The sequence below is a fragment of the Sapajus apella genome, unplaced genomic scaffold, assembly GCF_009761245.1.
Source record: "Sapajus apella isolate SASKATOON/1434 unplaced genomic scaffold, GSC_monkey_1.0 scaffold46, whole genome shotgun sequence".
Lineage (NCBI taxonomy): Eukaryota > Metazoa > Chordata > Mammalia > Primates > Cebidae > Sapajus > Sapajus apella.
The window spans coordinates 1738432-1758447 of record NW_022436986.1 but is presented as its reverse complement, the minus strand read 5'-3'; the positions used below and the strand labels follow the sequence as shown (position 1 = coordinate 1758447).

General features: G+C 42.0%; 1 protein-coding gene across 12 annotated transcripts in view; it reads left to right on the top strand.

Annotated features, from left to right (window-relative positions):
- Positions 1 to 20016, top strand: part of RNF38 (ring finger protein 38) — a 133857-nt gene that overhangs the window by 57144 nt on the left and 56697 nt on the right. The window contains exon 1 of one of the 12 annotated variants that reach the window (XM_032240072.1): positions 16253 to 16398. The exons of 6 other annotated variants lie outside the window; for them this stretch is intronic. The gene's annotated coding sequence lies outside the window, so the exon portion shown is untranslated. Of the gene's footprint in view, positions 1 to 16252; positions 16399 to 16502; positions 16872 to 20016 lie in introns of those variants that run through there. 5 more of the 12 variants (XM_032240068.1, XM_032240073.1, XM_032240070.1 and 2 more) reach the window with 5 other exon arrangements.

Sequence of the window (20016 nt, the reverse complement as noted above, 5' to 3'; positions counted from 1 at the left end):
TGTATTTAGAATTTACTCAACTCATTGAGTCAGCAAATAATACTTTTTGATTGGTAACTATGTGTCTAGGAATTTAGGGAATACAGCCAGATACAAAACAGATAAAGATTCTAATATAGCATTTTATAGTAAGTGCAGTGGATAAAAGAAAACTTACAGACTATAGCCTTTCTTTTTTGTGGGGGGTGGGGTGGGGAGACTGAGTTTCCTTTTGTTGCTCAGGCTGGAGTGCAGTGGCGCAAGTTTGGCACACTACAACCTCTGCCTCCCAGGTTCAAACGATTCTTATGCCTCAGCCTCCTGAGTAGCTGGGATTATAGGCGTGTGCCACCATGCCCAGCAAATTTTTTGTATTTTTATTTGTTTGTTTGTTTATGTATTTTGAGACAGTCTCCCTCTGTTGCCGAGGCTGGATTGCAGTGGTGAGATCTCGACTCACTGCAGCGTTTGCCTCTGGGTTCAAGTGATTGTTGTGCCTCAGCCTCCCAAGTAGCTGGGACTACAGGTGCTCACCACCATTCCCACCTAATTTTTGTATTTTTAGTAGGAATGGGGTTTCACCATGTTGGCCAGGCTGGCCTCGAACTCCTGGCCTCAAGTGATCTGCCCAACTCGGGTAAGTGTTCAGATTACAGGCGTGAGCCACCACACCTAGCCAGATTGTAGTTTCAACAGGATCCTCAGACGTCATTCTGGGGAGGAGATTGGGTGGATATCATATTTAAAAATCAGATGTCTACATTTACAACAGCTCCCTGACTTCTTTCTATAACATGTGGGTATTGGTTCTGCAAAGACTAAAGCGAACCTGTTGCCTGCTGCACACTTAATCACTCTTCCTTCCCCACCTCCTCATATAGTCTCACTCAGAATTAAAGGGATCATAGAGCACGTTTAGGCCAACCTCCTTTTTATTTATTTATTTGTTTTTGAGATGGAGTTTCGCTCTTGTTGCCCAGGCTGGGGTGCAATGTTGGCGATCTCAGCTCACCGCAACCTCCGCCTTCCGGGTTCAAGCAATTCTCCTGCCTCAGTCTCCCAACTAGCTGGGATTATAGGCATGTGGACCACACCTGGCTAATTTTGTATTTTTCGTAGAGATGGGGTTTCTCCATGTTAGTCAGGCTGGTCTCAAACTCCTGACCTCAGGTGATCTGTCCGCCTTGGCCTCCCAAAGTGCTGGGATTACAGGCATGAGCCACCGTGCCTGTCCCCATCCTGCTTTTTAAAAAAATTAACTTCGGAGCTGTGACCACCAGGGGAGAAATTACTTGTTCAGGGGTAACCCACAGTGCTAGGGCTAGACCAGATCTTCTATATCAAATGCAAGTCATATAAAATACTTGCTTAAGTATTCTGAGCACATTGAAACTTGTTGATTCGTTGCTTGTTGTCTTTCCTTACCTTTCAGACATGGTGTATTTCTCAGATTGGGGAAGAAAAGATGATTTTTCTTATAAATTTCCTCACTTTTAATTAATCCATGTGTGACTGGGGATGGAACCATGTTTAGGCAAGGAGTATGAGGCCAATGTATTTGTTGGACATCCCCTTTACAGCCTTGGAGTTGGTGGCCAGTCCCAGTCCTTGGCTTGATCTGTTGTTCTCCAGCTTAAAGTTTCTCTCCTGTTATGTATTGGTTTACAGTCTAGAGTGCTGGAATAATCTGATTTCAGCTCTGATGTTAATTATTAAATCGCCCTCCAGCATTATTTTTACATTCGTTCCATAATTTCTAGGTAGCAAACATTTGAGTAGCTACTACATACAGAGCAATGTTCTAGGTATTGGGGGACACTGCATTGAGCAAAACAGACAGAAGTCTTTGCTCTTACGGAGCTTGCTTTCTGTGAGTGGGGAGAGACAAGACAATAAAGATATTGTTAACTGATCACTTGTGTTGTAAAGAAAAAGAAAGTGGGGAAGGGGGTATAGAAGAACTGGAAGAAGAATGTCCTCTTAACTGGGTAGTCACAACACCCTTTGAAGTAGGGACTGCATTATTCCAGTTTTATCAGTGAGGAATCTGAGGCATAGATTAAATATTTACCCAAGATCACAGATTAGTACACCAGATTTCAACCCAAGCTGCCTAGCTTGAGTCTGTACTCTGCATCTGAAGAAAGCTATTTCCATTTTAACTTCACCCATTCAACTATGACATCCTCAGAGAAATATATCTGCAAGTGGAGAAGGCCTTGGAAAGTCACAGTGGAACTAAACCATTGGCAACAGTCTTTGCTTGTAGTTTATTTTTTTTGCCCTCAGGCCTTTATTCTGATTAATGACTATCAGTTACTGCAGGCTTGTCTTCCAAGTCATCCCCACTGTGTGTCAGGCTCAGAATTCTGTGCATTTTGTTTTTGTTTTTTGAGACAGGGTCTCACTTTGTCACCCAGGCTTAGGTACAGTGGCGCAATTTCGGCTCACTGCAACCTCTGCCCGCAGGTTCAAGGGATTTTCCCTCCTCAGTCTTCCCAAGTAGCTGGGAATACAGGCATGTGCCACCTGTATTCATGTTTCACCTAGATACTGAAATGAGATAAAATATTGAAGAGTTTGATAAGACTATTCCTTCAGTTGAGGTGAATTAATTGTAGCCTCAGATTATATACTTTTTCAGAGTTCTCAATACATTGCCAGGAAGGATGGCCATTTGAGAAAGGAAAATAGGGGAGTTCCTCCTAAACTGCTTATGTGCAATTCAGAGCAGGAGTCTTTTCTTGACTAAAATCCGAAATCTGTAATGCTATCAAAATGGAAACTTTCTGAGTGCAGATTTTACGCTCAAAGGAAGTGCTCACTGGAACATTTTGGATTTTCAGATTTGGGATGCTCAACCAGTATATAACACAAATATTCTAAAATCTGAAAAAAAAAAATCCAAATTCCTAAACACTTCTTGTCCCAAGCATTTTAGATAAGGGGTATTGAATGTGTAGTACATTTTCCATCTTCCCTGAAGGCAATATGCATGGGATTACTTATATACAAGCTAGATTGGTGCTTTTTTTCCCAAGACAAATGAACGAAGCCTACTATAAGGAATTCTTGTCAAGAAAAGACTCCTGCTCTCAATTGCACATAAGCCAAGGTGGGCTTCCCAGAGTGCTGGGATTACAGGCATGAGCCACTGCGCCCAGCCCTCTTTTTAGTTTTTAAAAATTACACACTGATTGTTGGCCAGGCGCAGTGGCTTATGCCTGTAATCCCAGCACTTTGGAAGGCCAAAGCGAGTGGATCACTTGAGCTCAAGAGTTTGAGACCAGCTGACCAGACTGGGCAACATGGTAAAACCCTGTATGTACAAAAAATACAAAAATTAGCCTAGTGGTACACACCTGGGGTCCTAGCTACTCAGGATGCTGAGGTGGGAGGATTATTTGAGGTTGCACTGAGATCAAGCCACTGCACTCCAGCTTGGGTGATGGACCCTGCCTCAAAAAAAATTTTTTTAAATACATATTTATTGTAAAAACAAACACAGCAGTCTATTCAGTTTCTCTCCAGAGAAATAACAACTGGAATTTCAGTATTAACAGATTTTTTTCTTACCATATTTCTATGAAATGTTTTTCATCCTTGTAAAATCAAGTTCTTGATTATACCTTGGTAGAAAAACGTAGCCTAGTTTAAGATAGGAACTAGATTAGTAAAAATTAAGCAGTGTTTATGCATCTAAAAAAGTGGTAAAAGTGGCTGGGTGTGGTGGCTCATGCTTGTAATCCCAGCAGTCTGGGAGGCCGAGACAGGCGGATCACTTGAGGCCAGGAGTTCAAGACCAGCCTAGCCAACCTAAGAGGTGAAAGACCTCTACAAGGAGAACTACAAAACACTGCTGAAAGAAATCATAGATGACACAAACAAACGGAAACACATCATTATTTCTTGCTTCTCATTATTTCTTGCTTCTCATTATTTCTTGCCTCCCCCCATCCCAGCAACTATTGATCTTTCTGTATATGAATTTGCCTGTTCTGTACATTTCATAAAATGGAATCTCAAAATATAGCCTTTTGTGTCTGGCTTCTCTCACTGAGCATGATTGTGTTAGTCTATTCTTGTCTTGCTATAAAGAAATACCTGAGGCTGGGAAATTTTATAAAGAAGTTTAATTGGCTTGCAGTTCTGCAGATTTTACACAAAGCATGTTGCCACGTCGGTTTCTGGTGAGGCCTCAGGAAGCTTACAATTATGGTAGAAGGCAAAGGGAAAAGAGGTGATGTCACATGGTGATAGAGGGAAAGAGAGAGTTGTGGGGAGATGCGATGCTTTTTGTTTGTTTTTGAGATGGAGTCTTGTTTTGTCCCTGAAGCTGGAGTGCAGTGGCGCAATCTCGGCCCACTGCAACCTCCGCCTCCTGGGTTTAAGTGATTCTCCTGCTTCAGTTCTCCCTAGTAGCTGGAATTACTGGTATCCACCACCAGGACCGGCTAATTTTTTTTTTTTTTTTTTTTTTTGGAGATGGAGTATCGCTCTTGTTGTCCAGGCTGGAGTGTAATGGTGTTATCTCGGTCTTCTATCTCAGCCTCCTGAGTAGCTGGTACTACAGGCATGCGCCACCACACCCAGCTAATTTTATATTTTTAGTAGAGACGAGTTTCTCCATGTTGGTCAGGCTGGTTTCGAACTCCCAACCTCAGGTGATTCACCCACCTTGGCCTCCCAAAGTACTGGGATTACAGGCGTGAGCCACCACGCCCAGCCCGGATTTTTGTATTTTTAGCAGAGCCGAGGTGTCATCATGTTGGTCAGGCTGATCTCGAACTCCTAACTCAGGTGATCTACCCACCTTGGCCTCCCAAAGTGCTGGGATTACAGACACTAGCCACCATGCCCAGTCATTGGCATGCTCTTTTAAACAACCAGGTCTTTCCTGGACTACCAGAGCGAGAGCTTGCTCTTCTTCAAGGGGATGGTGCTAAGCCATTCATAAGAGATCTATCCCCAAGATCCAGATACCTCCCACGAGGTCCCATCTCCAACACTGGGGATTACATATACAACATGAGATTTGTAGGGGACAAATACCCAAACCATATCACATGATCATTTTAAGGTTCATGTTATGCAAGTAATTGGATAGTAAGCTGCTCTCTATTAGGTGTTGAAGATGCCCTCTAAGAACATGACACTGAGGCAAAGATCTGAATGATAGGAAGTAACAATTCAGGTGAAAATCATGGCCATGGAAAGAACATTTCAGGAAAATAGTACAGCTAGCACAAAATCCCTAAAGCCAGAAAGACAAGAGAAACAGAAGGCTGATAATTGCAAGCAGTGTGGACGTGGAGTGGGAATGATATAAGATGAGGTTGGAGAGGTGGGCATGGGCCAGCCCATGTAGTTCTTTGTCAGCCAGGGAAGGTATAGATTTCATTCTGCTTTTTTGAGAAGCCAGTGGAGGGTTTTAAGCAAAGGAATGGCATAATACAACATATTTTTTAAAAAGACCACCCTTGTACTTTGTCTCTCTGAATTCGGCTGCTGTAGGTACCTCATACAAGTACAATCATACATTATTTGTCTTTTTGTAATTGGCTTATTTCAGTCAGCAGGTCCTCAAGGTTTATCCATATTGTAACATATGCCAGAATTTCCTTTCTTTATAAGACTGAATAATAAAGAAAAGCTGGGCGTGGTGGCTCACACTTGTAATCCCAGCATTTTGGGAGCCTGACATGGGTGGTTCACTTGAAGTCAAGAGTTCGAGACCAGCCTAGCTAACATGGCGAAACCCCGTCTCCACTAAAAAATACAAAAATTAGTCTGTTGTGGTGGCAGGCACCTGTAGTCCCAGCTGCTTAGGAGACTGAGGCAGGAGAATCACTTGAACCTGCGTGGCAGCGATTGTAGTGACCCAAGATTACACCATTGCATTCCAGCCTGGGTGATGGCACAAGACTCCTTCCCAAAAAGAAAAATTTGTTGTAATATACATCATAGTTTGTTCATTCATCTATTGATAGACACAAGTATCTTTTCAAAGACTCTGCTTTCAGTTCTTTTTGGTATATACATCCAGAAGTGAAATTGCTAGATCATATGGTAATTCAGTTTTTTATTTTGTGAGGGACTGTCATACTGTTTTTCATAGCAGCTGTACCACTTTACATTGCCACCAAAAATGCATAAAGATTCCAGTTTCTCCTCGCCAACACTTGTTATTTTCTTTTTTTTTTTTTTTTTAAATATAGTAACTATCCTAATGAGTGTGAGATAGTGGTTTTGATTTATACATCCCTTTGCTATTTTTTAATCAGGTTTTTTTTTTTCCCCCATTCAGTTCTAGGAGTTATATATTCTGGATATTAACCCTTTATTAGACATGATTTACATATATTTTCGCCTATTACATAAATTGCTTTTTTTGACTTTCAAAACTTTTTTACTGTAGTAAAATATACATAACATAAAATGTACCATCTTAACCATTTAGGTGTACAGTTCAGTAGCATTAAGTACATATAGTACATTCACCTTTTTGTGCACCACCGCTATCCATTTCCATAACTTTTTTTTTCATCTTCCTAAACTGAAACTCTACCCATAATAACTCCTCATTGCCTCCTCCTCCAGCCCCTGGGAAACACCGTTCTACTCCTAGACTACTTTCAGACCCAGTTTCTTCCTTTACTTGATAAAAGAGAGGGTCCATTGCTGACTAATGGGATTGTTTTTATGTGTGGAGGCCTTCTTGGAAACGTGATTGAGTTTAATTGTAGAGAATAGTAATAGAAAATGGGATTGTAGAAAGAAAAGAGACGGAGACAAAAACTGGTTGGGGGTTTTCACACGGGATATCTTACCTACAGACCTTAGCATTCCTGCCTCGGATCTGTCTGATTCTTTTGCATCAAGAAGTTGATCTTGCCAGCCATTTCCATGTTGTAGATCTGCCAGCAGGTTTCATAGCTTTCCCTTTGTTCCTGGTGGCATGGATTCTCATAGCACAGAAATTAGCCAGGGATGGTGGTGGGCACCTGTAATCCCAGCTACATGGAAGGCTAAGGCAGGAGAATCGCTCGAACCCAGGAGGCAGAGGTTGCAGGGAGCCGAGATCATGCCACAGCACTCCAGCCTGGGCGACAGGGCAAAGACTCCGTTTCAAAATTTAGAAATAATAATTTGAGGAACAAATCTATTGATATGTTATTTTATAGTGTTTCATTGCCTTTAGATTTAGGAAATCTGTCTCCGTTCAGCTACTTACCTGCATTTTCTAAAAGTTTTGTTAATTTTATATTATCCTTTCTTATCTACCTGGAATTGATTTAGTATATGATTATGTGGCCCACTGTGTCTTTCAGTAGATTCTCACTTTGCTTTATTCTGAAATATCTGATTAGAGATACCATGTAATGATAGATATTTTTGAGATTATTGTCATTAGAGATTACTTTGTTGGCCTTTAAAATGTCATTACCTGCTAAGTTTATTTTGTTTTATTAACGAGACACTATTGCAACAGGTTATAAGCAAGCCAGGGGAAGATAAATAAGCTTCCTGTGAAAGCTAAATTTTATATTTACAAAGAGTTGTCCTGCCTTTTTAAAATCTATTATTTATTTAATGTTATGATTTGTTTTGTAGTACAAATTAGAAATCTGCCCACATATTTTCTTCTTTTCCTTAGATAATATCTGGAAGGCAATAGTATGTGGCACGGGCAGGAGGTTGCAGGGTTTGTGGAGATGTACCATGAAACTACTCGTGTTAGGCAGGATTCTAAAACTATCATCAGTGGAAACACTGGCAGTTTTAGTGAGCTGGTCACATTTCGTGAATGCAGGATGTTAGACTTCTATAGCAGGGTGTGTCATCTAGAGCAAGTTATTGACTGTGCAGGTAATTGAGCTCCACCAGAATTCCCTAGAGAAAAGTGTGTTCCTCATTGAGCTTAATGGAAATAATAAGACTTTCAGGCAGTCTGGTCTGCAACATTTAAATGTTTTTTGCATCTCAAACTTAACACTCTGATTTGCATGTCTGTTTTCATGGACTTCTCTTCATTGTCCTTCCCAGAACTAAAGTAGTTAGCTGTCTATGCTTCTCTTTCTCCCCCTCCCCTTCCCCATGCTCCTCTCCCTCCCCATCCCTATCCTGTCCTGCTCCTCTTTCTTGACAGTCTCACTGTGTCACTCTTGCTATAGTACAGTGGTATGATCTTGGCTCACTACAACCTCTCTGCCTCCCAGGTTCAATCAATTCTCCTGCTTCAGCCTCGCAAGTAGCTGGGTTTACCCCAGCGTTCACCACCACACCTGGCTAATTTTTGTATTTTTAGTAGAGACAGGGTTTCACCATGTTGGCCAGGCTGATCTCCAACTCCTGATCTCAATTGATCCGCTCCCCTCTGCCTCCCAAAAGTGCTGGTATTACAGGGGTGAGCCACCACGCCTATGTGCTTATTCCATCGTTTATTTTCTTGAAGCACTTATGTAAGTATAACTTTAGGTCTTTATTTCACTAGCTTTTGGGATCACATTTTCCATTAATGTCCAGCTCTTAACGATTTGAGCCCTTGCTCTTCTTAACTGCAGTTGCACAGTTTGTCTGGCTTTCCTCTCCAGGTATTTCAGTATTTCTGGGATTTCCTAGGTAAACTACTTGTCCTTCCAGCCAGTACTTTGACCCATGGCCCATTGGTCACCAGCTGTGCAAAGCTGTTCTCACTGGTATCGATTTGGCTCAAGTTTAGGCCCAGTTCCTAGGCTATTGTATTTAGTAAGACTATAGTTTGGGCCTAGTTCCTAGACTATTAATATTTAATAAAGGATTTCACAGAAGGGCATTAGAACAAAGAGAACTTAAAGCTGCATAAGAAATATGGCTGCACTGAAAGTATACTGGTCCAAGTGCTGCTTTAGGGCTTCTCTCTCCCTGACGCTTGGCTTACTGCTGTCCAAACGGCCAGCCTATCTTTCCTCAGGGAATACCCTGAAAACTGCTGATTCCCCTCCAGGGTCAACTCTAAACTACAATCAGTTAGCTTTGCTTTGAATAAAAATTGCCAGCCTTGGCAACGTGGCAAAACCCTGTATCTACAAAAAAAAAAAAAAAAAATACAAATATTAGTCCGTTGTGGTGGCGTATGCCTGTAGTCCCAGCTAGTTGGTGCTGACGTGGGAGGATCACTTGAGCCGCAGGAGTTCAAGGCTGCAGGGAGCCGTGATCATGACACTGCACTCCAATCAGGGCAACAGAGTGAGACCCTGCTTCAAAAAATTAAAAAAAAATTGATGCTGCCTTTTAGGAGGCAGTATAGCAGTATATCTTGAAAAATTAAGAAAAGTCACATACTGTTTGAACCAGCAATTCTACTTCTAGAATTGTACTTTTATGGATGCATTTTCAAATGCATGCCAAACTATATGTATGTACAAGAATATTCACAATATCTTTGTGATAGCAAAACACTAAGAACAACCTAAATGTAATACAGGATTAAAAAATAGATGGTTCCTTCCTAGCAAAGGGGATTGGCTTTGTTGAAAAGAAGAACCTAGATCTGTATATGGCAAACTGTTTTTTGTGCTCTGAGTCTCCATTGGATTTGGTAAGAACTGTATGTAGTACCAGAATATGATTGCCCCTGAGATGAAGCTTCTGAAGCAACTACAGTCAAACCCAAGGTGCTGTCTGTCCCCTGGAACAGAATGAGCAAGAGCTTGGCTTCAAAGAATATAGATTACAGCAGGCCATACAGTGGATGCCTCTTGCCTCCCAGTCAGCTTCTGCCTGTTTACCCTGTTCTAGAGGTTGCATATGCTATGACGTGCAGTGCATGCTTTATCTGTGCCCTTGGCCCTCCACTTCTGATTGGTATGAGTCTCTATTTTTCTGTTTCTGACTTGGCTGTCCTAGGCACTTAGGTTTCTTCATTTTTCCCTCTTGAACTTCATCCTGGCCAATGGCTTTTCACTGTCCGCCTGCTTTAGCCCCTTCACACCTTCACTGCAATGAACTTCCCCTCTGTCATCCCAGCTGCCATGGTTTAGTTCAAGTCATCTCCCACCTGCACTGTGGAAACAGCCATCTGACCAACTCTTCCACCCCAAAGCTGGTTAAGTGGCTCTCTGTATGGGAGGCTTCCAGTGGACTTGGATTTGGGTGAGTTTTTGCCTCCCTCTTGTGGTCTCTAGCTGCTATAGCCAGCAGCTGCTGCTCATTAACCTTTTCTACCTGACAGGCGTTAACATTTCTGGGGGAAACTGCTTATGCTGATTGTTTTGGAGTAGTAGATCAAGTTTTAGCATGCTTGTAGATACTGTGTAGTCTAAATGCTGTTCAGCCAATATACATTTCCCCCCAGTGCAGCCTTACCTTATTCGGTCCTTTTGGCTGGTTTTGGAGGAAGAAAGGAAACAGGGATGACAGCAAAGCTAGCTTCAGGGAAAAATTTGAAATTTATTTTTTGCATCCCTTTTCTTCTCTTTTCACTGCCCTTTGTTCCCATGCTTCATTTCTCCCTGGGAATTTACCTAGCGAGAAACGTAGAATCAACCACTGCTGTGAAATATTTACATATCATTAATTGAACTATTTATTAAGCACATGGTGTGTGCTTAACCCCTTGCCAGATTTGGTGAGACCTAGTCCTTGGCTTCAAGAGGCTTACTATTTATTGGGCAGAAGTATCAAGTAAATACAAAGTTGGAAGGCAGAATGATTAATGCTATTTTAGAATACACAGGAGAAGCCACTAACTCAGCAATAGAAATTGAGGTTGTTGGAGTGAGATTACAGTCGAGATACTTGGCAGTGGGTGTGATGGCAGAACGGTCCTGACAGTGTTAACCAATGGGAAACTGCCTTCTCATTAGTAGAGGTCCAGAACTTCCAGCAGGTAAGCCATTCTCTACCCTGCACCTCCTTTGGCATTTCCCTTACATGTGAATGGTTCTTCAGCATTTGGACAAGTGGTTCTTTTCTGGCCCTATGGACAACTTGAATCATGCCTTTCAATGCCTTAAAATAGGAGATGATCCTCTTTCCATTTTGTGTATTTTCTGTTATCTGTTATTCCCCCAACATCAGTGTCAGTGATATATAAACAAAGCAGAACTGAGACTTGAGGAGCTTACAGTTTAATAGGAGGAAACAGATATTTGATAAATGCCGTAAGGTGTTATGATACAAGTTTGTAGAGTTCAGATAAGAAGGATAGCCCGTAACCCTACAGTCACCTTTTTTGTAAAAAGATCCTTGAGATTATCATTATTTAGATATTCCTTGAAGTCTAGAAATGCAAAACTGGTCACAAAAATAAATTATATATTTGCCATTTGACAGACTGTTAGCTAGCACTTGAAATTTGTTTATGATTATTGTTTATGCAGTGTGCTTTAAAATGTATTTCTAGCAATGGCACCCTTCAAGTTAACAAGATTGGGAGATGGTTTTCTAGAAGCAGTTAGTGAATTTCAGAATGAGATCTTTCTTACATGTATATCCTAAGATTACAGTTGTTTTGCCTTAGTACGAAATAAAGAGAAAACAGGACATCTAAGGAAATTTAACTCCAAGTCCAGGTAGCTAACCAACAAATTTTCCCAAACATTTAATGAAGGTGTAACACCAGTCTTAAAGAAGCACTTCTAGAGAACAGAAAGCGAGCCAGTACTCCCTGATTCATTTTCCGAAGCTAGCATAAGTCTTTGTAACAAAACTTGACAGGGACATTACAGAAATGGAAAATTACAGCTAATCTCAATCAAAACACAGATGCAAAAATTCTAAATAAACCAACCATTTAGAGCAATATAGTAAGCCTAAAATGGGTTTATTAGGAGTGTAAATTTGGTTTAACATCCCCAAACCAATCAAATTCACATTAACAAAAGTAATATAGTTAACTTGTTAGATACAGAAGTTTTTCATAAAATCAAACATCTATTTTTGAAGTTCTTTTTTTTAAAAAGAGAGTCTCTGTTGCGCAGGCTGAAGTGCAATGGCATCATCTTGGCTCACTACAACCTCCGCCTCCTAGGTTCAAACGATTGTGCCGCCTCAGCCTCCGTAGTACCTAAGAGTATAGGCATGTGCCACCACGCCTGGCTAATTTTTTGTAGTTTTAGTAGAGATGGGGTTTCACCATGTTGGCCAGGTTGGCCTCCTGACCTCAGGTGATCTGCCCACCTTGGCCTCCCAAAGTGTTGGTATTACAGGCATGAGCCACTGTGCCTGGCCCATGTATGATGAATTTCTAACATATTTGAAATAGTAGATAACTCCTTTAATTTGCTAGAAGGTCTTTAAAAAACAAAAACAAAAAACTGTAAACACCATACTTAAATGTTGACGGTTTTTCAGTTGAGGTTTGGAATAAAACAAAGCTGTCTGGTTAGCACTGTACTAGAGGCCCTTGCTGGTGCAGTAAGACAAAAAAAATGAGTATATGTTGGAAAGAAAGAAATGGAACAGTCAGTATTTTCTTCCAAATAGATAAGGGTATAAACAGGATTGTGTGTATAGAAAACTCAAAAGAAGTGAGATATAAACTATTAGGATTAAAAATTATATTAAAAACCTAGAATAAACTTAAGAACTAAATTTGCAAGACCTTTGCAGAAAACTGAAATATTATTGAAAGAATTGAAGTCTCAAATAAGTAGCTTATAGATTGCTATCTTTACAATATTGAATCTTTCAATATCCGTTAACTCATTTCTAGGCCTAATGCAGCCCCAAGAAAATCCTAGCAATTTCACCTTTTTCCTTGTCTTTTCTTTCCTTCTTTTGAAATAACCTGATTCTAAAATTCCTATGGAAATCCAAAAAGCCAGAAATAATCTACTCTGAAGGACAACTTGCTGTAACAGATAAAGGAAGTCTTATAAAGCTGCAGTAATTACCATGGTGTGGATCAGCATAGGGATAAAGAGAACAGTGCAACAGACTACTGAACACAGAAACAAAGTCATGTATATGGGGTCACAGGTTTTAAACAAAAGAGCAGTTGGCAATAGTCTTTTCCAGTATATGATGCTCTGTCAAGTAGACGGCCATATGGGGGAGGGGGCACTTGATTCCCACCTCACCGACACAAAAAAATCAATTCCAGGTGATGTGTAGTTCTCAATGAAAAAGGGAAAATAATAAAAATTCTGAGAAAATAATATAGGTAAATGTCTTTATGGCCCAAGTGTAGGGAAATATTTTTTAAACAGGAGAATAACGGCAACGAGAAACACAAACCTGAAACCATTAATTATAGTTAAAGATTTAAAGATGGGAGAAATTAATGGTGTGTTTGTGTGTTCTGTTAGGAATAATCCAACAAAGAGGAAAAACATGATGGTATAAAAGAGAGAAAGAATTTGTAGAGTCACATTCTTTAAAAGGTGAAAAGTGGGTGAGATTTAGCATTGAAGAATAGGATGAATTTGTTCACTAGGTGGTCAGTTCTATAATCCTATGCAGTTTTTGTATAGCGGCTGCTGTTATTTCCATGTATTACAATGGCAGAACACCAGAGTAAACAATCTCATTAAATAACTACCAGAACCATCTGAAGGAACTTCAGCATTTTCCTATTTGGTAAGCAATGTTTTGATATATTTTTATTTTAAAATTGAAGCGATTCAAATGACTTGGGTACCTCTGGAATAACAGTTTTTAGTAGTCATTCACAATTTTCACTTTTGTCAAGAAAACCAGTTTTTTAAAGGACAGCCTCAGAGTCAGAATTCTCAAAAAGCTCTTGCCAAAAGCACCTTCTTTTCTTATAAATGCTGTACTGTCCCTTAGCTCTGTGTGGCTTTAAAAACTGATCCTGGACAATTCATTAGTCAGACTAGCCACATTTCAAGTGCTCAGTAGCCAGATGTCACTAGCTAGTGGCTGCCTTTTTCGATGGGGAGGAGGGGGGAAGATGTAGAATGTTTGCACCATTGCAGAAAGTTTTATTAAGACAGTTCTACAACAGGACTTTTCACCTTTGCAGACAATCACCAAATAAAATTTTAGCTGGACTGTAGTTAAGTGACTGCTCTGGTATAACTTTAACCCTGCCACATTAGGTTGTCAAAGGTGACCCACCACCTTAAAAGCCTGCCTATTCTTTGGGTGTTTACTAGCATGGCTTAAGATTTTCTCGTTAAGAAATAAATTAGAGGCCGGGTGTGGTGGTTGAAGCCTGTAATCCCAGCACTGTGGGAGGCCGAGGCGGGTGGATCACGAGGTCAAGAGATCGAGACCATCCTGGTCAACACGGTGAAACCCCGTCTCTACTAAAAATACAAAAAATTAGCTGGGCATGGTGGTGCGTGCCTGTAATCCCAGCGACTCAGGAGGCTGGGGCAGAAGAATTGCCTGAACCCGGGAGGCGGAGGGTGCGGTGAGCCGAGATCACGCCATTGCAATCCAGCCTGGGTAACAAGAGCGAAACTCTGTCTCAAAAAAAAAAAAAAAAAGAAATTAGAGGCTTTGCATAGTAGCTCACATCTGTAATCCCAGCATTTTGGGAGGCCAGTGTGGGAGGATTGCTTAAGCCCAGGAGTTAAAGACCAACCTGGGCAACATAGTGTAGTGAGACCTGTCTCTACTGAAAATTAAAAATTCAGCCTGGATTGCTTGAGCCCAGGAGTTCAAGACTGCAGTGAGATGTGATCCAGCCATTGCACTCCAACCTGGGTGACAGAGCACTTTGTCTAAAAAAAAAAAAAAAAAATTGTGGTACAGATTTCAAACTATCCAGCCAGAAGTTGTGACAGCATTGTTATAGCTAGACAGACTTACTAGGTTAAGCCCTAAGAGTCCAATTAGTGAAGATTGGTAACCATGTGAGAGATTTCAGGAAGTTTGCCTCACAAAAGGTTGGCTGAAGCTCAGAGGGATTTGCTGAAGCTTACAGGTGAGGAATGCTGGAGAACTGTAATAGATTTTTGCTGCTGAATTCAGCACTTGCGGAATCTGCCTCTTACAGTTGGCTCCCAAATGGTAACTTCTATTTCTTTTCCTGATGTTCTTCTCCTCTTTCCCTCTCTTCACATAGTCTGTATCAAAGCTTGGAGGAAAAGCTGCTTCAGGGTGGTCTGGTTATGTAGAGAAGATTTTTTTTTTTTTTTTTTTTTTTTTTTTTAGCTGTAATGTGAGGTGAATTCACTGTATATTGGGATTTGTGAGGGATCCACAGGATAGAAATAGGTTACGTTGGATATACTTAAAGGTATGGTTGATACTTTACCAAAACAAAAGTTTAGACGTTATCATCTCCAAACTGGCTGCTTCGGGAGAGAGCCAGCTGGTTAACTGGGTTGCATAATGAGAGTATGGATCTGGGTGGATATGTTCACAGAGGCCCGATACCTCATTCCAGCTTCTCTTTGTTTGTCCTAGAATTACAAAAGCCTGTGATGTTATTGCTGGAACTTTGATTCAGCAGTTGCTAAACACCTACTGTTGTGTTTCTGGCACTAGGCTTGGGCCTTGGGTTTACACAGTGCCAAGAGTATGGGTGCTCAGTCTGACATGGGAGACAATGTACACAAATAATTACCGTATAGTGTTGTTCATAAAGAGAACGTACAAGGTCCAGAAAGAAGGTCTTGAAACATCATTTTAGTCTGATTTCCCCCATTTTCTACCAGATGCAGCCGAGGCCCAGAGAAGGAAAGAGACACTGGTTTAAGTAATGCGAAAAGAACTAGAACCTGAGTTTTCTGTTGACTGGTCCTTAATAATTTCACTCTACCACCCTAAAATATGATCACTATCCTTGTGGGAAACATCTAATTTCTATCTGCTTTAAAAAGCCCACTACTTCCATGATGTCCTGTTGACGGCCCTCTCTGTAACTGATACCACTTTATTTTTTTTCCTTGTATGTATGGTGCTTTTATGGAAGTTTTTACTTCCTCTCTTGTATCGTGATTATCGGGACAAGAGCCAAGCCGGCTTCTCTTTGTCCTTATTTCGCCTCCCCAGCGAGGTATGAACAACTGTCAGGCTTAACGAAGCCTCGGACAAGGTGGGTTCAAACATGTTTTCTTGCTCCATTGAGAGACACCTGTCTACTGCAATAAAAATTCCTACTTTTCGGGCCACGTGAATACACTTCTGCTGTAAGAACTACGTGAGGTTAGTTACTGTTTGATTGCAGAGTTTTGTAGGGAAAAGGCACGGAACAATAGGAACAATTTACGAAGAGAAGACTTGTACGTTTTGGGGAAATGGGGCCCTGCTGTCCGCTGGGCAGCGGGGGCGGGGTTGCGCAGTGGCGCTGCGCGCCAAGCTTTGTTGCCGGAACTAGTCCGAGTCTTGCGCCGAGACGCGCCCCGCCCCTCCCCCCGCCCCGCCCCCGCAGGGTGGAAACAAAGGGGTCTCGGCGCGCGGTGCCGGGCCTAGAGGCAAGGGGAGGAGCGCTCCGGCGGTCTGGCGCGCGGGGCTTGCTAGGTTCGTGCTGGCGAGGGGACTGGGCGGGCCGCGCTTCTATCGGCCTAGCGGCGAGGGGCGTCGCCTGCGCGCGCAGCGGAGGCCAGTGCGCCGGCGCGCAGCGAGCTGTGGTCTGTGAGCGCAGAGGCGGGGTGCGGCGGGGCGGGGCTCCTAGTGCGGTGTTGCGGGACGGGCCCGAGGCCCGGGCGGTTGGGACGCGGGGGCTGAGAGGATGGAACCTCCGAGGCGTTAGTCGACTCTGTCATCTCTGGGCGTGCAGTCGTCGTTTCCTGGTGCGGCCCGTGTGATGGTGTCGGGAGGAAGGAAGCGCCGTGACAGCGCCTCAGTCGGAGCCGGGGTTCCGGGGGTGAGGAGGCCCGCGGACGGCGGATCTGGCGAGCTGGCCGCGGGCTGGGCGAGCAGTCACAATAGGAGGCGGCGGCCCAGCGAGGAGCCGCGGGAGCTGCCCTGCAGGGCGGAGCCTCCCCTCGCAGGTACTGGCCTCCGCGGCCGTTGGCTCCAGCGCGAGGGCGGGCCGGGCCGCGGGCCGTTGGGAGCCTGCGGTGCCGCGCCCGATTGTCGGGCGAAGGCTTGGCCTGGCCGCCCAGTGCTCTTTGTTCCCGCGGCGGCGGGGAGGCGCGGCCTCAGTTCGCGGAGCCGCCGGCCCACTGCCCGGCAGATGGCCTCGCTCTCTCGCTCCCTCCCTTTTTGCCGAGGCGCAGGTGAAATGATGTCACCCTGGAGAACGCGGAACCTGGTTTGAAGGGTCCCCTCTGGCGTCCTTCTACTTCCTTGGGTTCTGGACAGGCTGCGTTTTGTTCTCAGGGGATGAAAGTTATTCTTTTCAGGGCTGAAGAATGAGAGAGGTTGGTTTTTGAAACGGGAGTGTTTCAGGTTATTGAGGTCCAAAAAAAAAAAATAAAAGTTTTTGTTTATGTCTGTATGGCGTGTAAGGTACAGTATTTTTCTTTATGGTGCAAAAATGATGCATGCTATTATTCAGTAAAAGTTGGGTATGCTAATTTTTCTACCAAAAGTAGAAGCACACACATGTAATTATTGCCAGCATCTTATGAATTGCCAATTCGTTTTAAGGTGTGGACTTAACGTATGAAAACTTAAATGTATTCAGAGCTCATAATATAATTGTTACCTTAGAGTTGCAAGCCTGCTGTATCCTATTTGGCCTTGATTACAAGTACTGTTATACTTGAACGTTTACCATAAATATCTTTCAGTAGCAACCCTTGTATCTAGTCTTTTTAAAAAAATTTCCTTTTATAGGGACAGTTGGAATCAAAGTAAAAAGGGAACACCATCTAATGGAAGAAACAGAACTTTTGTAGAGGTACTAATACAGAGCCAAATACAGATGTCAGATCAGGTGTGGGGGAGCTGGGACACACTTGGAATAAAAAGATGAAATTTATGACTGAAAGTTTACCTGAGAATTGTGTCACTGCAGATACCCCTTTCTCCGGGGTTTATAAATATACTGGTATAGTTCACCTTTTGAAAACCTAATCATACATCTGTTCATTCAATTTTAAGTTGATTTTTATAATATTTCTGTAAGACTTATTTCCAAGAGATTTGAAGGCCTTAGAGCCTATAAGTTCTGCCACAGATTGATCATGTGGGCCTCAGACCCTCATCTGTAAAATATGAAAAAACTTGGACTTAAATAATCTGTGGCTTTCCCTCTCTGACTTCGTCTGTGATTCTAGAAGGAAGTTCGTATTTCCATACCTGTTAGGCTTTATATGTCCATCCTGTTTTTATAGTTAAATTTTCAAGTGTTACCCTGGGTATTGAGAATTTCTCTACTAAAACAGCCTCATTTTTGATGAAGAGTAACCGAGATGGCATAGTCGGACATTACTGAATCTGTTAGCATCATAAACGTAGAGTGTTGATCTACGTTAGATCTACACTGTGAACAGCATTGGATGAGGCTTTTAGTTAATTCATGTTACCTTCCTAGGCTGTTTTCTGTGATCACTTCTTTCTTTTTTGAGGCTGTGAGTGGGAAGTGTGAGTGAGAAATTCTTATGATAAAAGTTTCTGAAATGATAAGGTACTTGATCACTATGGAAACATACTGGTCAAGATTATGTCTTCAGTTTATTCCACCTGTTTCTCTGTTTGTACTACCTCTGGTTTGGTTCAGGCCACCACCATTTTGTAATTCATCTTTCTGGAAAGGTAGTTCTTAATTAGCCTTGATTTTTGCATTGTGTCTGGGTCTACTTACTAGTTTCATGGTGGTTTTCCTGCTAAGAAAACATATCAGACAAGTTGTCACCTCCGTTTTATTCTACTTAACTCACAGCCTTTTCTCTAGAAAGAGCAAACAGATTGTAAACATGGATTTGAACAGTAGAGTTCTTGTCTAGTTAATTCATCAGCAAACGTTAACTAATAAGATGTTTCTCTAGAGGAGATAAAGCATTAATGCTTGAACTCCATGTAAATGAGAGAAATTTGGAATACACAGATGAAAAAGAGGGGTCATGTACACAGTCTCTTCTTTTCCCAACTCTTACATCTTTTCATTTTTAAATTTTTTAAATTTTAGTTTTCCCAGAAGCTGGAGTCTTGCTATGTTGTCCATTTTGGACTTGAACTTCTGGCTCCAGGTGATCCTCCTTTCTTGACCTCCTGAGTAACTGGGACTACAGGTGTTTGCCACAGAGCCTGCCTGTCTTAGATGTTTCCCTTTTCTAAGGATCTGAACATTTACCTCTTACCTATATCTAGGTTATGGAGCCCTGTTGTCCTCATGTAGATCCGGTTATAATTGTCCCTCACTAGACTGAGTCGCTTTAAGGGCAGGGCTGTTTCTTTTTCCCATTTTCTACTCTCAGCATCCAGCATATGGCAGACAAACAATATTTGAATCACGATTGTTATTTAATAAAATCATAACTCAATCATACCTCTTTTTCCAACTATCGTAAAACCCACAATTATTATATGAATAATTATATGTGTATGCGCTTGTATGTGTTGGAGGGGGAGAGAGAGAAAGAGAGTGAGAGAGAGAGAGTGTATGTGTATGTGTGTGTGTGTGTGTGTGTGTGTGTAAAATTTTTGTAATTCTTAGAGGTAACCAGCCTAAGTAAAATGATTTTAGATGTACTTCTTTGAGGGGAGAAAAATCTTGGTGTAGGCAAATCTAGATTTTGGAAGGGAGGGAAAGAAAAGTTTATTTAAAATAGGTAACTCTTATTTTTCCTAACCTTTATTTCTGCATTCTCTTTGTAATGAGTAGAGGATTTCCTCAGTTGCATGTGTTTTTTTTCCTTCTTTTTTTTTTTTTAATCACTTTAGGGGACTGTGGACTGGGGAAAAGAAATAGGGGAGCCTTAGGCTATTTTCACAGACCCTGTTTCTGCTATGCTCCGGGAAAGACATGGGTCCATTTTGTTTGCCTGAACTCAAGAATGGGAGCAGTAATTTCTTTTTAGAAATGATTGTCCCAGTGCTGGGCAGTAATGAACATCCCCACCCACATAGTACGAGTCCTTGAATGATTTTCTCCTAATACTGCCTATTAGCTTTTCAAAATTATTTTTTAGGTCAGGTGTGGTGGCTCACGCTTGTCATCTAAGCATTGTGGGAGGCCGAGGTGGGTGG